Raw genomic sequence first — 16,407 nt, 5'->3', positions numbered from 1 at the left:
TTTTTTCCTGCTTGATTTACCTGATCCTCTGGTTCTGGTCTGTTGCAAGATGCTTCCAGTTATAATATAATAGGAGTGTATTTATCCTTCAAGTCCCAGACTATGAATGAGTGACCAATTTTTGCAATTACATAACCCTCCCAACAATGCCATTGCCTGTTATGACCCCAGAGTCATCCAGACAAATTAGCAAGCAGGGCAGCCTACACAAGGCTATCCAGTTGCAGACAAACAAGTTGCTCTTTATATATTCCAGGGAAAGGATGACACTAGCAAATAAGTAAAAAATAAAAGTCCCCCATATTACTAGTACTAAATAAACAATGTCTTTCAGTTTTAAAATACTGGAATATGAATATTGCATATTTATGACAAAAACTGAGAGCCAGTGTGGCGTAGTGGTTAAAGTGAACTACGACCTAGGATACCAGGGTTCGAATCCCCACACAGCCATGAAGCTCACTGGGTGACCTTGGGCCAGTCACGGCCTCTCAGCCTCAGGGGAAGGCAATGGTAAACCCCCTCTGATTACTGCTTATCATGAAAAACCTATTCATAGGGTCACTATAAGTCAGAATCGACTTGAAGGCAGTCCATTTCCATTTTCATGACAAAAATTTGAGGCTATGGCGTACTTTCGAATGTGAGAAGAGTTTAAATTTTAGGAATCAGCCAGGAGAGAAAACAATGATACAAATAATTAAAATAATATACAGGAAGGGAGAGGGAAATAGATGAATAGGACACATCGAACTTAATCCAGAGGTTGCTAGGTTTTGAAAGCTACTACAGTCAAAACAAACAAATTCAAGGGTCTTTCAATTACACTGTACTGGTAATTTCTAGCTGTTCATGGACAACTATGTTTTACTGTGGAAAAAGCAAAGAATAAAGCTGCTACTGTTTTATATCAGTACTTGTCACATGGTTAAAGTTCAACTTTCCTGCATTCTTCCTACCACACAGAAATTAAAACTAAATTTAGAGCAGCAAGGGGACAGTAAGGTCAGCACCACCAGATGCCCACTCACAATTAGCTTCCTGTCAGAATGCAACTTCTGCACGGTGCCCCAGCACTATGGCATCTGAATCCCCTCTTCCCAAATTTATCTTCTCTTCAGGTGTCATTGAAGGGTCCCAAGTACAACTACTGCACAACTCTATGTATGCTTACTCATAAGCAAGTCTCACTGTATTCAGTGGGGTTCCCTCTCAGGTACACATGCACAGGATTGCAGCCTTAGTGCATTCACTTTTACAAGAGTCCAGCAAAAGCTGAATATTGTAGCAATAATATTACTGGCATTTAAGTTCAAGGAAGTCAGAGAGGACACTCTGACGTAAAAAACTACAATGAGCTTCACTGTATGGGGGCTATTTAACTGGCCGACTCTGAAAGAATAATGTCATTTATTTTTCATACCATATTCCTGCCTCTTGGATCACAAACCATTGTATGTTGTTTCTCCGAAAGGACCAAATCTGTTAATATTTCAAAATCCCTTATGATATATCAGCAAACAAGTACCAGTCAGGTGTACTGCATTAAGAGTTGCTCTTTTTGTCTCTGATTCCTGTCATCAAGACTAACTAAAGTAATAATGGGGAGGAAGTGGCGGCTGTTACCTCAGTAGGACAGAAGCAAGTAACTCCTATATTCAGCAGTAATGTGCTAGAGAAAAGTCTCTCCTGGCAGCAGTAAGTGAACTGCCAACTAATGCTACCTTCATCTCTTCAGCAAAATCACACAGATACATTTAGCTCTCTCACCCAATCAATCGATGGACAAAGCATTTTAGTCAGAAAAATGATCAAGTAATTTTAGTCAAATCTATGTTAGATGGAAAATTCTAGAAATTTTGCTTACTGAAACTGTCCATAATTTCTTTGATTTAATGTACAGGGCAGTCTTGGCATTGGGCAATGTTCAGAATGAGCCAAGCTGTGCCAACAGGTCTTATCCAAAGTAATGCTAAAGAACATGCCCCATCAGTGCAAGGATTTCTCCTTGTGCAATGGGACTTCCTCCCTCCCCGTAAATCTGTTCTAGAGGTTCTCCCAACCCTCCAGAGCAAAACTGGGGAGGGTAGGGGGAGGAAGATGGGGGGGGGAAGTCCCACTGCACAAGTGCAGTTCCTTACACTGACAGTGTGTGTTAGTTAAATGTTGCCCAGTGTCAGGAGTGTGGTGGAATTGAAGGGCAAGTACTTTAACATGCATCCATTTTTTTTTAACAGCAGCCTTAATGGATCAAACTAAAGGCCTGTCTACCTATAGGAATCCTGCAGTCTACCTACAGGAAACCCACAAAGAGGACACAAGCACAACAGCATTCTCCCACTCATGATCCCAGCAACTGGTATTCAGTAGCCTACTGCCTCCTATCATAGAAATAAGTATATAGCCGTCATGACTAGTAGCCATTGGTACCCTTATCCTCCACAAACCTGTCTAATCCCTTTTTTAAAGGGCTGTCCAAGTTGGCAGCCTTCATAACACCTTGTGGGAGCAAATGCCATAGTTTAACAAGACACTGTGTGAAGAAGGCCTTTCTTTTGACTGTCCTTAATCTTCCACCATTCAGTTTCATTGGACGTCCCTGAGTTCTAGTAGAATGAGAGAGGGATAAAAGCCTCCACACCACGCATAACTTTAATATACTTTGTTATGTTCCTTCCTTACTTGCCTTGGTTCTCAACTAAAAATAAGGTGTGCCTAGATTTTAATCAGCTACATGTCCCAATTATGAAGCAACATGTCTCCCATGTAAAAGGGACACATTCTTGAAATCAAGAACAAGTAGCAACTGGCAAACAACAATACACTCTGTAAAGTCTGACCTTGCAATTATGTAGGCTGAAACGGAACTTAGAAACCTCAGTGGACAATTGCGTAAATGTGCACACGTTTTAAAGCAAAGGCCAGTCTTGCCGTACTCACCATCCCAGGAAACAAACGAAACATGCAAGAGAATCCAGTGGAAACACTACAGACAAGATAAATGGTGCACAGACATTCACACCCTACAAACACACACAAAAAGTATACCTCCAGTGAGGTATTCTCATCTTGGATTCAAGGAGTCCCTTGTGAAGGTATTTATATCCACACAAGGGGGGAAGGTATTGGGCATGGATTTCTGCAGATTTCCCCCACTGCTGCTGCAGCCCCTGTTCCATACTGTACAGCATCTTGGAAGGCCCCCCAAAGCCTCAACCACTAGTAGTTGCTTTTGTGCATCGAAACTGTTCCCAACTAGCTTACTTTTCCTCTTACTCATGGTACATCTTAGCACATACATGCATAAACCCAAGCACCCAGGGATACATTCAAGCATACTTCCAAGTACCCAGTCTGGGTTCAGCCCTGGTGATAGGACTGAATTGGCCTTGGTTGCCCTGATGGATGGCCTTTATTGGGAGAGGGACAGGGAGAGTACAACCCTGTTACTCTTAATCTTCCAGCGCCTTTTGATACCATTGACCATGGTATCCTTCTGGACCAACTTGGTGAGATGGGTATTGGAGGCACTGTTTTAGAGTGGTTCTGATCCTATCTCCAAGGTCGTTTTCAGGGAATAGCATTGGGTGATTGTCTTTCAGCCCCCTGGCAGCTGTGCCATGGTGTGCTGCAGGGTGCTGCAGGGTACCATCTTGTCCCCCATGCTGTTGAACATCCATATGAAGCCCTTGGGAGCAGTCATCAGGAGATTTGGGGCAAGGTGTCAGCAGTACGCTGATGATACCCAGCTCTATTTCTTTGTAACATCTGAATCGGGAGAGGCCGTGCAAGCTCTGGACCACTGCCTGGACTCGGTGGTGGGCTGGATGAGGGCCAATAAACTGAGTCTGAATCCTAGAAAGAAGACGATGCTGTGCATTGGTGGTTCCTGAGTTCAGATAATTGGTCAGTTGCCTGCTTTGGATGGGGTCGTACTCCCTCTGAAAGAGCAGATCTAGGGGTGCTCCTGGATCCATCTTTGTCGCTAGAGGCTCAGGTGACCTCAGTGGCTAGGAGTGCCTTTTACCAGCTTCAGCTGGTAAGACAGCTGCGGCCATTTTTGGACCGATTTAGCCTGACCACTGTTGTCCACGCACTGGTAACCTCTAGGCTTGATTACTGTAATGTGCTCTATGTTGGGCTGCCCTTGAGGTTGGTCCGGAAGCTGCAGCTGGTGCAAAATGTGGCTGCAAGACTGCTCACTGGGGCAGGGTATTGCCAACATGTCACCCCGTTGCTGAAAGAATTGCACTGGCTGCAAGGTTCCAGTCTTGGTATACAAAGCCCTATACAGCTCGGGACCAGAATACCTGAAAGACCGTCTTATCCCTTATGTACCCAGTCAATCACTGCGTTCTGCAGGTGAGGGCCTCCTGAAGACACATCTTATCAGGAGGTCCATTCTGCACAACATAGAAAATGGACCTTTAGTGTGGCGGCACCTACCCTGTGGAATTCCCTTCCCTTAAATATTAGACAGGTGCCGTCTCTGTTATCTTTTCAGCGCCTATTGAGGACCTTCCTCTTTCAACAAGCCTTTTAAGTTGAGACCTTATCCCAGTCTGTGTTGGAATTGCTTTTTAATATGTTTTAAAACCTTTTGTTTTTAAACAATATGTTTTTAATCTTTTTTTTTTAAAATGTCTTGAAAACTTTTTTAAAAATGTTTTTAAAGATGCTTTGTTTTAATGTATTTTAAAGTCTGTTTTTATGATGTTTTGAAGTGTTTTTAGTGCTTTTGTTTGTCGCCCAGGGCTCCTGCTGGGAGAAAGGGCGGGATATAAATCAAATAATAAATAAATAAAATACCCATAAGCATAAATTGCATGAATGCACCCTCAGTTGCTGCTTTGTTCTCCATTTATTTGGAGCCCCAATGTTGCCTTGTTATGTCACCTCATTCAGGGACAGATACCTAATCTGCTAGGACATTACTGATTGCAGTAGTGTGTGTATCCCATTCATCATGTACATCAGAGATTTCATCAAATGAATGCCATGGCAAGAAACTGGGAGAACCACGTGCAAATAAACTTCTCCAAGATCTTCCCAAATTAAGTGGAACTTAAGTGTCAAACTAGACATGACATAGCCAACATGTCTTGTTTAATCATGTATCTGCCCCATTAGCGCATATAGAGAGAGGGGTGTGTGGGTCTCAATTTTATTTATAGCCCACCCTTTCTCCAAGGAGCTCAAGGTGGCATACAGTATTCTCCATCTTATCCACACAACAACTCTGTGAGGTAGGTTAGGCTGAGAGACTGCAACTTGCTCAACTCAGTGAGCTTCACGGCTGAGTGGAAATTTGAACCTTAGTCTCCCTGATTCTTGTTCAACCCTCTAACCACTATACAACACTGGGTATTTAATATTTAACTTTGAAAAGGATGTATGGCTGAGAGAGAACACTCCCTCATCGCACCTCCCTGTGCAATGCCATTTACGGACCTTTTCTACAAACCTGGTTTCCTGTACCAGACTTGAGCTGGGCTGGGTGAGAAGCATCTGGGGTGACAGAATATGAAGCAGGAAGAGGTTCCACTCCCCTCATTCACACAACCCTTCTTTTATAAGGGAATGGGGCATGCTCTTGATCAAACATAGCTGCCCCATCACATCATGGCTGGCATATGACTAATTCCTTAACAAATGCTGTATGCTAGCATTGTGGCTGAATGGCAGCGAGACAACAGTTGAGGCTGAGGTACTTAACTGCACCAGATACAGCTGCATCAGTGATGTGCTGACAACGCAGAAACTCAAAAGTTCTGGGATACTTGAAAAATTAACCTTCCAGGAGGCAGTATGAATATCTGCCAAAATCCCAATTTAGCTGCAGCTGTTTTGAACCACAGTCTAAAGGAACGTAGTAATACCACAGGAGTACTGACCTTTTTTGCTTCTATTCTGAATATGTGCTTTACCTGACCAGGGGAAACTATCACATTAATGCTTTTTCCAGATAAGGTTTTCATTTTCCGCAAGTGTTGATTTGCAATAAGAGTACATTATAGCTTGCAATTTTGGAAATGACTATTCTGCTACCTGCTATTAATAGCCCTTACTTTGAGCCAATCAGGACTTTAACAACCCAATATGGCTTCAGCTTCAGAGTGGCTTGTCCTCTCCAGCACAGACTGGCACTGAGTGCAAGTTTTTGCAAAGCTTGCAAGTTAAATGCTTCTTCACATGTCCTCTTTTGATCCATGTAGCACACGGACTTAACATCGTGGCTTGGTCTTCAACTGCCTTAACATTTGCTTCAGAAATGTCAGCCAGCAATCCTACAGCACTGCATAATGTGTCTGTAATTAAAATTACAAGACGTGTTGGGACATTTTGGTACTGAAAATTATTGAATCCACAGCCACCACTCTCATCTGTAAAAATGAAGAGGATAATATGAGCCTACTTTACAAGGTTGTTGTAAGAACCACAGACATTATATATATATATATATATGAAGCACTTCAAAAACTGCAATATAAATATGGAAATGGAAATGGACTGCCTTCAAGTCGATCCTGACTTATGGCAACCCGATGAACAGGGTTTTCATGGTAAGCGGTATTCAGAGGGGGTTTACCATTGCCTCCCTCTGAGGCTGAGAGGCAGTGACTGGCCCAACGTCACCCAGTGAGCTTCATGGCTATGTGGGGATTTGAACCCTGGTCTCCCAGGTCTTAGTCCAACACCTTGACCGCTACACCACATTTATGATTTATTATTATTATTGAGTACTGCTGGTGGCATACAACTCTTGTGACATTTTTGCCTTCATGTGATCTTTATTTTTATTTCTGTAGTTATCAACAACTGCTGCTTGGTTATTTCTTGGTCTGATGGATTCCCAGATGTGGATGAAGCAGTTACTGTGCCAGTGCTAAGCAAGACTGACTTTTTAGGGTTTCTGGAACTCCTAGTTTGCATTGTCAGAGAAAGTTAATATCATGTTTTACAAAATTCCCCTAACTACTTGGCAGGATAACATGCCACCAAGATTTCCTGAGGTTAGGAAGTTCACATTGGGTAGCTTGGTCATCTGTGGGTGTGTCCAAAAGGGGTGCATGCGTGCATGCGAGCACACAAGCATTGGAAGCATTCTCTGGGGCTGGACCCTAGGAAACGGCTTCTGCTACTTTAACAAAACTTGTTGACTGATGGCTCAGAAGTCACAAAACCCTTCACCACAGCAATTTTGTGGCATTATAAAATTTGATGCCATTTGTATTTTTACAAATAAGATGACAAATGACTTTTTTATTGCTTAAAATGTACAGATGTCACTTTAATTTTTTTTTTTTTTTAAAGAAGGTAACAGCCCACTTGAAATATGCGGGGAAGGGCAAGACAGACAACACAATCAGAATTGTTGGAAAGTACATCAGCTGGAGGCATTGAGAAGGCAGCAGAGAGGCAAAGGGGAGACAGGTTCACCTTGTGGCAGGGAGAAGTGAAACTATGCTAACTTCTGTTTAAAATTGTCTCTGTAAGCACCTGGTATGGACATCAGTTAACACTAGCAGCGTTCCTGATATTGGATTGGCAAGTGAGAACTTCTTGTGAAGATTTGCAAAAAGCAGTGCCCAGATTTGAAAACTCCGCCAGTGCTGGACAGGTGGCAAGAAGACAGAAATCCTATGTTGACTTAGGTAAGTCTCTCCAGTTCAGACATTGGAGTTATCAATTCAAACCTGCACCAGGCACTTTCACCTTTCTGTTATCTAATGTGTCACAAAGCCTGTTAGGGACAGCAAAAGTGAGCATTGCATATTGATGCATTTATTGAACAGACAGTACATTGAAAGCTCATCATCTGCATTCAGGTGGACATGTAAAACAGTGGAACATCTTAAGACTACCACCCCTTACACAGACATATATTTTTAAGGCATTATCATCACAAAGCCAGAAGTATGACATTAGTTATGTACACCTGACCAATAAAAGTTGCAGTTCCACACAGGAATCCTCACTACACCAAGTCTATCTGTATTTTGAACAACTTAATGCAAATTTTGTCTTTGCTCAACCACATCAAAAGAATACATCTGTGAAAGGATAAGGGAGCCAGAAACAGTTTGGGGGTTTTCTTAGCACCACGGGTGACCAGGGAGGCTTTAGCTCCATCTAGTACCATTCTCTTTCTCCTTCCTCACCTACCTTTAAATACAAGTTGGTTTTTTTTTAAAAAAAATTATACTCAATACAGTCAGCAACAAAGAGGAAAAATTGTTACCACTTTTATATCCTACCCTTCCAAGAAAGATTAGAACTGCATACAAACCTGCAAGGTAGCAGTTCACCCAAGGATATGTAGGACTTTCCAGACCATTGCTGAGTAAGATTTGAATCCTGGCCTAGGTCCACATCTGCTGCTCTATCCAGCAATTACTTATACAGCCCAATCCTGCACATGTCAGTCTCTCCAAGTTCAATGGACGTACTCTCAAGTATGCATAGAATTGCTCCCTTCGCTGAAAATACCAAAGAGCTATGATGTCCATCTGTTCACAAGCAAGCATTAGAAAAGTAAATGTCCCCACTAATTTGTTACTGAAACAAGTGTTTCGATTCACATAGGAATGGAGAGACTTAGCATGTTATGTGGGTGATCTGCAACTGGATCTCTCTACTTTGTGAGCTGCATCCTCCTTCTTGTACAAAAAGGTTCCCCTGAGACTGCAACAATGGTTTTGTGTAACAATTTACCATTGTCTTTTTGCCTTGCTAACAGTAAATACTGCTTGCAATTATTTGAGTGTGGACGATATTTGTTTCCCATCATTTTTCCTTTGGGGGAGCTGAAGGTGGCATATGTAGGTTTATTGGATGGTGTCTCCCATCCAGGCACTGAACATACCCAGACCTGCTTAGCTTCAGTAAGATGTCTTCAGATTATGCTGTAAACCTGGTTAAAAGAAGAAAATGGCCATTGGACTGCTGTTCAGAGATTGTGGTCTGCATGGGCCCTTACTGGGTGAGTCTATTGGTGCATTCAGAGGCTGCTTGTATGTTATCAATTAGTAGATCACCAATACAACTGCTGTGTAGACATCTTTACAGTGCTACTACAAGATCATCCCCAGTGTTCCTGCTTTAACAGGAGAATGTGATTCTCTTGACACTTCTTTCCACTTTAGACATGAGCAGTGTAATAGCACTGATTCTGCATTAGAAGACTGGCAACTTCCAGAAGACAACAGGAATACAAAGCCATTCCCAAATGACAAAAATGGCTTCATTCATATTTGCGGGAAGAAGATGATGGCAGTACTTCCTGAGTGTAGAAAACTCTGATCTTCTGATAATCTTGATTTATATTTTAGAATTATATTCAACCCAGAAATTCACAAGCAGAAGCAGTTGTGTTGCATTTGTCTCACTCATGAAAATAGTCTGGACTTGATAGGAATGTGAAATCTATGGATCGGAGTCAAATCCATAATTCTCAATTTGTGATTTCAGTCACAGCTGCCACCCTTCCTAGTGCATCTAAATTATATACAATTTTGGGTCACTTGAAAATCATCATTCCAAGCTTTGCAGGAGTCAGAGTCTGGGATGGGTAACTGCAGAATTGTGAAATGTCACCTGCCAATTAAACAGCAGATAAATATTTAAATAGAAGCTGCTTCACCCTGGGAAACTTGGCATGACTGTTGAAGACAATCAACAGCACCATGAGAAATGTGCATCCTGTATTAATTAGTTGAAGGGGCAAGCTTTTGTTTTTGGAGGGGATGGGGGAACTACAAGAAGCCAGATAAGGTGGTGTTTGCTAAAGTGACAGAAAATAAAGTATGCTCTTACTGACAACAGTGGCACAGGCCTGTCTTGTAGGAAACTGTTTTCAGGAAATTCCTGCCTAGCTAAAAGAAAGACATCACTTATTACTGAAAAAAAGATTCTGCCCCCAGGCAGTGAAAGAGGCCAAGCTGTTTAGGTCTAGCTTTCACTGGCACCAAGCCATATATGCAATGAAAGGCTTAAGAGAACTTTCAGCTGGTGTCTCTGTGCCAACAATAGATATGAGCTGCAAAAATATTTACAGAACTAAAGTGGGATGAGACCAGAAGGTGGCAAGTTGGGCTGATGCTTAATATAAACACAAGAGCACATTTAAAAAGCCTAGTGACCTATGTTGGCTTACCTCAACCCGCAGAGAGCATCTGCACATGGAGCCCCGACAGATGGGGGGAAAATGACTCAATCCAAAATTCATGTCATCTCCTAGCACACAAGATCTCTTTTCACACATGCTGTTCTGCCTAGTCTTTCCCATCCCACAAGGGATATATTAATAGGGACATATTCATACTGTACATACTGTAAGAACGCAAGCATTTCCATAGCAAGGCTGAGGTCAGAGCTGTAAAAACCAAAGCAAACAATTTTTGAAAAAACACACAAACATCCTCCTTCAGAATCCTCCACCCCAACCTTTCGATACACCAATAATTCCAGTGCTTTCTCTGAGATGGTCTTATTATTTATTTATTTATTATTTGATTTATATCCTGCCCTTCCTCCCAGCAGCAGCCCAGGGCGGCAAACTAAAGCACTCAAAACATTTAAAAACATTATAAAAACAGACTCTAAAATATAGTAAAACAAAACATCTTTAAAACATTTTTTAAAAGGTTTAAAAATCTTTTAAAAAAAGGTTTAAAAATATATATTTAAAAAATAAGGTTTAAAAACATCTTAAGAGCAGTTCCAACACAGACGCAGACTGGGAGAAGGTCTCAACTTAAAAGGCTTGTTGAAAGAGGAAGGCATTCAGTAGGCGCCCAAAAGATAACAGAAATGGTGCCTGTCTAAAATTTAAGGGGAGGGAATTCCACAGAGTAGGTGCCTCCAAACTAAAGGTCAATTTCCTATGTTTTGCAGAACGGACCTCCTGATAAGATGGTATCTGCAGGAGGCCCCCACCTGCAGAGCCAGTGATCGACTGGGTATATAAGGGGTAAGACGGGCTTTGAGGTATCCTGGTCCCAAGCTGTATAGGGCTTTGTACACCTAGACTAGAACCTTGAACATGGCCTGACAGCAAATGGAAAGGTAATCTTATGTGGAAAGATAATCCAAAAAACTCAGTAACACCATGCTCGAAGAACAACAAGCAGGCCAAGAGGTACCTGGGGGTGTAGGGTGTGAACAATACTAAAAAAATCTGTATGGCATGCCATTCTCTCTGCATCTTTGTTGATTATTTTATTTTGGGTTCAAACAGATATCACAATGTACCAGTCATTGCCTACAATGGGAAGGCCCTTAGCTCAGTGGTACAGAACATGCCTTTCATGAAAAGGCCCCAGATCCAATCCATGGCATCTCCAGGTAGGTCTGGAAGGTATCCTGGCCTGAAACCTGGGGAACCACGCCCAGTCAGTGTCAATAGTGCTGAGTTAAAGGGACTAATGACCAGATTCTATCTATGGCAGCTTCCTGAGTTCCTAGGCCTCACATATGCAGATCCCTCTCTGACCCAAGGGCATATACACAGACTGAAGGGCAGCCTTCACATGCATCTATAGGAAACAGCAGGTTAATTGCATCTATATATTTTTCTGTGATGTTGTTTAGGTTGTTTGTAACTGTTTTATTATGTGTTTTAAAATGGTTATAACCTGCCCTGAGACCTCTGGGTGAAGGGCGAGTAATAAATTCTAATTCTAATAGTGTTTATTTACAAAAATATTTGTATACTGCTATTTTATTAAAAAACATCAAAGCGGTTGACATGTTTAAAACAACAACCATAGAATTAAAAAAACTATTAAAAATACAAATTTAAAAAGTGAAATTGTTGCGAAAAAAGCATGTTCCTAATTGCATAAGCCTGGCAAAACAGAAAGGTTTTCAGCAGGCGCTTAAACGTTAAAACAGAAGGCGTCGGCTGAATCTCTGTTGGCAGAGCATCCCAGAGAACTGGGCCGATGACACTGAAGGCTCGATTTCGTGTTGATGTTAAATGAGCCTCGCCAACTCGGTGACGACAAGAGCTGCTCCTGCAGATGATCTCAACAACCGAGCTGGGATATAAGGGTTCAGTTGGTCCCTAAGATATCCTGGACTGACATTGTTTAGGGCTTTGTAAATTAATACAAGGACCTTGGACCTGGCTCAGTGGCAAATGGGTAGCCAGTGCAGATGGTTCACAGTGGTATCACATGTTGTGGGCCATATGTTCCCATCAGCATTCTTGCTGCTGCATTTTACACCAGCTGGAGCTTCTGAACCAGGGCCAAGGGCAGCCCCACATAGAGTACACTGCAGTAATCCAGCCTTGAGATAACGGCTGATGTATAGCAGTGTGAATGCACCTGGCTCAGGGCTATGGGAGAAGGGAAGGGGAACAACTTTGAGCTTGATGTAGATCCCCTTCCCTATGCCCAGATTTGTGTAGCACTGACCATAATGGTTGAAATCCACTGTCAAATTCTTATTAAGCAAATGTATCCATTGCAAACAAACAGATGTACAAACTGCAATAAACTCCACTTATTTTTTTTAAAAAAGCACCTCCATGTACTTAAGACTGCAACTTTTGAAATAGACAATCAGCTAAGTCAGTAGGTGCCAGTTTTAACTGCTGGAGGCACTTTTAAATTGGTGGAGCTGGGAGTTAAGGCTGTACTTCCTTTGGGCTGCTTTGGTTTTGTCGGTTGGTAATGTCATGTTGCTGCCAAATTGGGAATAAAAAACAAAATATTAAAGATGAGGATTCAGTAAGATGTGGCATAGTGCTAGAAGGCTGAAGTATTTCCAGAAAACAGAATGCTGCTTACTGTGGTGCTAAAAACAACTGGAATCATAAGCATCCAGTAGATCCCATTAAGACACTGCACACCGAACAAATCTGCCAGTGATTCTGGAGCAATATTCAATTTTAATTAGTCAAATTTGCTTTTAGTGGGAGCCCTATTATATAAATATGTGTTTCATAGGACCCTAATATATATACATTCCTTAAGCATTGCAGGCAATCAGATTTCAGCTGATGTAGAATTTTGCTCAGTTTCTGCAATTACATATAGGCCAATTTGTGAAAGAAGTGAGGATCAAATGAAAAGAAGTATGGTGCAATTCACAAATATGTTCTGTCGTCTTTTTAAATGGCTGGGGAGCACCAAATAGCTTTAAGATATTTTTTTTAAAAACTAGTACCTTTAATTAAAACAAAATCCAGATATACACAATGTAATACATTCTTATCAGCAAAGCGCAGACTCAAATATGAACCCTCAGAGGTTCATAGAGTACAATTTCAACTAAAAATACAATATTACTTTTGAAAACTGGTTATTCTTTCATATACTCTGTCTCATTTAAGATTTTTTTTCTTTTAAAAAAAGTTCAAATGATTTGCTAGCAGAAGGATTAATTCCAGGAATGCACAGAATAAAGGACAGATAAAGAGTACTGGCACTGAAGAGTCTAGGGCAGCCCAACCTCTCTATGACACTAGGATAGCAAAACCAATCACAGCTGAAAGGGGATGTAATCCAGTTCCATTTTCTTTTTATTTGTCACATTTTAACCCACCCATCCAAGTCAGCAGGATGACGTACATAGTTCTCCCCACCCACTTTATCCTCACAACAACCCTGTGAAGTAGGTTAGGCTGAGAGTGACTGATACAAGATCATCCAGTGAACTTAATGGCCAAGAGGGCGATTTGAACCTGGGACTCCCTGCTCCTAATCAAACAGTCTAACCACTACACCACACCCATTGCCAGATTGCCAAAGGCCAATAGAGCCTATACCTTGTTTATTATTAGCTTATATTTGTAAACATAATATACTTCACAGGGGGAATATGTAATGAACCACATCTATTATTTGCCATACTTCATGTTCAGAAACAAAAAGACATCCAATTCATTAAAAAGTATTCACTTTTCCCTCTTTTAAGCATGGGATAGGAAAGCATGAATGACAGAGATCAGACCTATTCTCTCTCATTCCTCTTGGCCTGTATTAACTTCCCTTGTTCTACTGACTCAGTAGTTCTGTGTGCCACACCAGCAGCTGTCCACACCAGCTCTTCAGGATGAGAGACAGACTGATGCACCAGAAGATACTTAATCGCACCAGTAATTATTCACATGTTATCACCTCTGCGACTTATTTCCAATCATGAAGAGATACATTTCAGGTTGTGATGTATTTTTCACACATAGGCTGCCCTCATGGAAAGAGGGGAAGTGTCTGCAGGACAGCTGCCACCTCCACAGTTAGAGCGGCAATCTCGCTTCTGGCAGGGTTCCTGTACTTTTAAACAGCTGCATGGCCAGACAGAAATCCATCAGGTAGTGCTTTCCCGAGCAAGGAGATGCAGTGACAGAGGAATTGGCAGCCACTGAATTGTGCCTCTCATGCTGCTGTTCAAGTCACAAGAACACTTCTAACACAGCAACCTTATCCACAGCTTACCCTTTCAAATATCTCAAAATTTACAGCAGCATCTAGGCTGATTGCTTAATACTGTCTTTCTCATTTGCTGTGTCTGACATAGTATCCAGGTCTAAAATAGAACTTGGACATGGTTAATCAACCAAATGCAGTTGGTACAAGGCCAGCCCCAGATATTTTGCTGCCCGGCATTTAATGCCATATGCTCCTCCCACCTCCCACAACTTGAGAGGCACAGTACTCAAAGTCTGCCAAATTGTTTGGCACTGTGGCAGAAAGTCCCACAAAATTTTGGGAGTAAAAACACAACAATTAATTAACTAACAACTTGCTGCCCTTTCATGATACCCAATGAGCTTCCTGAGTGGCGAGTTGACAACATCACTCTACCTACTGGAATGGCTGGTCTATGAGAAAAATTTCACCCTTCGCCTTCCAGAGAAATAATCTCAATCTAATCTGCACCAATGAAATTACTTTCTAGGTGGTTGGTTCAGGCACAATCGTAGTTGCAGAAGCTCAATAATGTGGCACTGGTGGACTTTTTTATTATTATTAAGTAGATTGACACAAATCTTCCACATTCCATAAAGTGTCCCAGTTTTCTATTTACAGAATGTGGAATTAGTTTTGTGCAGAACTGACACTTGCATTTTGAATGTTCAAGGTATCCATCCTTTAGGGGGAAACTATGTATTACAATAAATTATTAAGTTATGAGAACTGCAGTACTGCTGCCAAAAAAATGATAGCCCTGTGTCAAGCTCTTCCCCTTTCACTCTGTAATAAGTACTAACATTTATCCCATATTCTATCATTTATACATTTATGAATCACCTTTTACATGCATCTCAAGGCAGTTTACAAACATACCATGAAAACAGTTAAAATGGTTTTTTAAAAACTAGATTTAAAAACAGTACAAAACACAACTGAAGATAGCAATACAAATTGAATACTTAAGGCAGAGACCTTTTCATCCAGCTGGAAAAGTTTATGAAGATAGAAGTGCCTTCAGTTGTTTCCAGAAAGCATAGATAGCGGACACCTGTCACATCTCAACAGGGATGCTATTCCACATGTGGACAGTTCCCTGACTCTACTCCCTGCCATTTACAGGTGGGTAAATGCCCAGAATGATGATGTTGAGACGTGGATAAGCTTTGCAATGGGAGAGAGGCAGCCTGCCACAGAGCTGCTTGCAATATTCATAAAAAACTTGGTTAGAATTTTCTCCAATTCCACAGAAGACATTTACGGACTGAGCAGAAAGCAAAATGATAAGTGACTTTACACTTATGCACTACAATTCTACACAAAAGTAGGAATGGGCAATTCTGTCGATGTTGTTTTCTCATCTTTTTTCTCATTTTTTTTTAAAAAAACTTTTATATATTTTCAGGAACGCAAAACAGAAACTGAAGGAAAAGGAAAAGGAAAAAATAAAAATAAACCAACAACAGGAGCCAATGAACAATCAATGAGCCCTCTCACAAAGTATTGCTGGAGTCATCTATTTAGAATGCAATCAATTTAGCCCAAAGTGCCTTTCCATATTAAACCATGTGTAGACAGTGGTCTGCAATTATGGGGTTTTTTTGGTGGCATAATCAATAAAACAGTACCATTTTGTAATAAAGTTATTTCCCTTATGATTCCTTACTGCTTGCAATTGCTTGATAGTTTTTTTCCTTTAAAGCTGAGGTCTGTACTTGGTGTTTTATTTTTCCAGTCTTAAGTTCAGTTTGCTCCATTGTCCATAATACACATTTTTGTGAGCAATTTCTTCTAATATAACTGTACAACATCTTCAGTGATACATGCTTTTTTGTGCACACTTTCCCCTCCAATAAAAAAATCTTGTATGTTTTTTCTGGTTAGACAACTACATTGCAAAATTCCTGTCTCACTCCAGTGGGTGCCCTCATGGGCTACAGTCCAAACCCCAGGAGATATAAGCCCACTTACCAAAGATTTCCCT

At 41.2% G+C, this 16,407-nt stretch overlaps 1 protein-coding gene across 3 annotated transcripts in view; it reads right to left on the bottom strand.

The window, feature by feature from the left end:
• FKBP1B (FKBP prolyl isomerase 1B) overlaps window positions 1-16,407 on the bottom strand; it is a 32,778-nt gene that overhangs the window by 5,615 nt on the left and 10,756 nt on the right. The gene's annotated exons all lie outside the window — the stretch shown is intronic.

The sequence above is a fragment of the Rhineura floridana genome, chromosome 4 (assembly GCF_030035675.1).
Source record: "Rhineura floridana isolate rRhiFlo1 chromosome 4, rRhiFlo1.hap2, whole genome shotgun sequence".
Lineage (NCBI taxonomy): Eukaryota > Metazoa > Chordata > Lepidosauria > Squamata > Rhineuridae > Rhineura > Rhineura floridana.
Note: the sequence above shows the minus strand (reverse complement) of the source record. Positions and strands in the feature narration are given on the sequence as shown.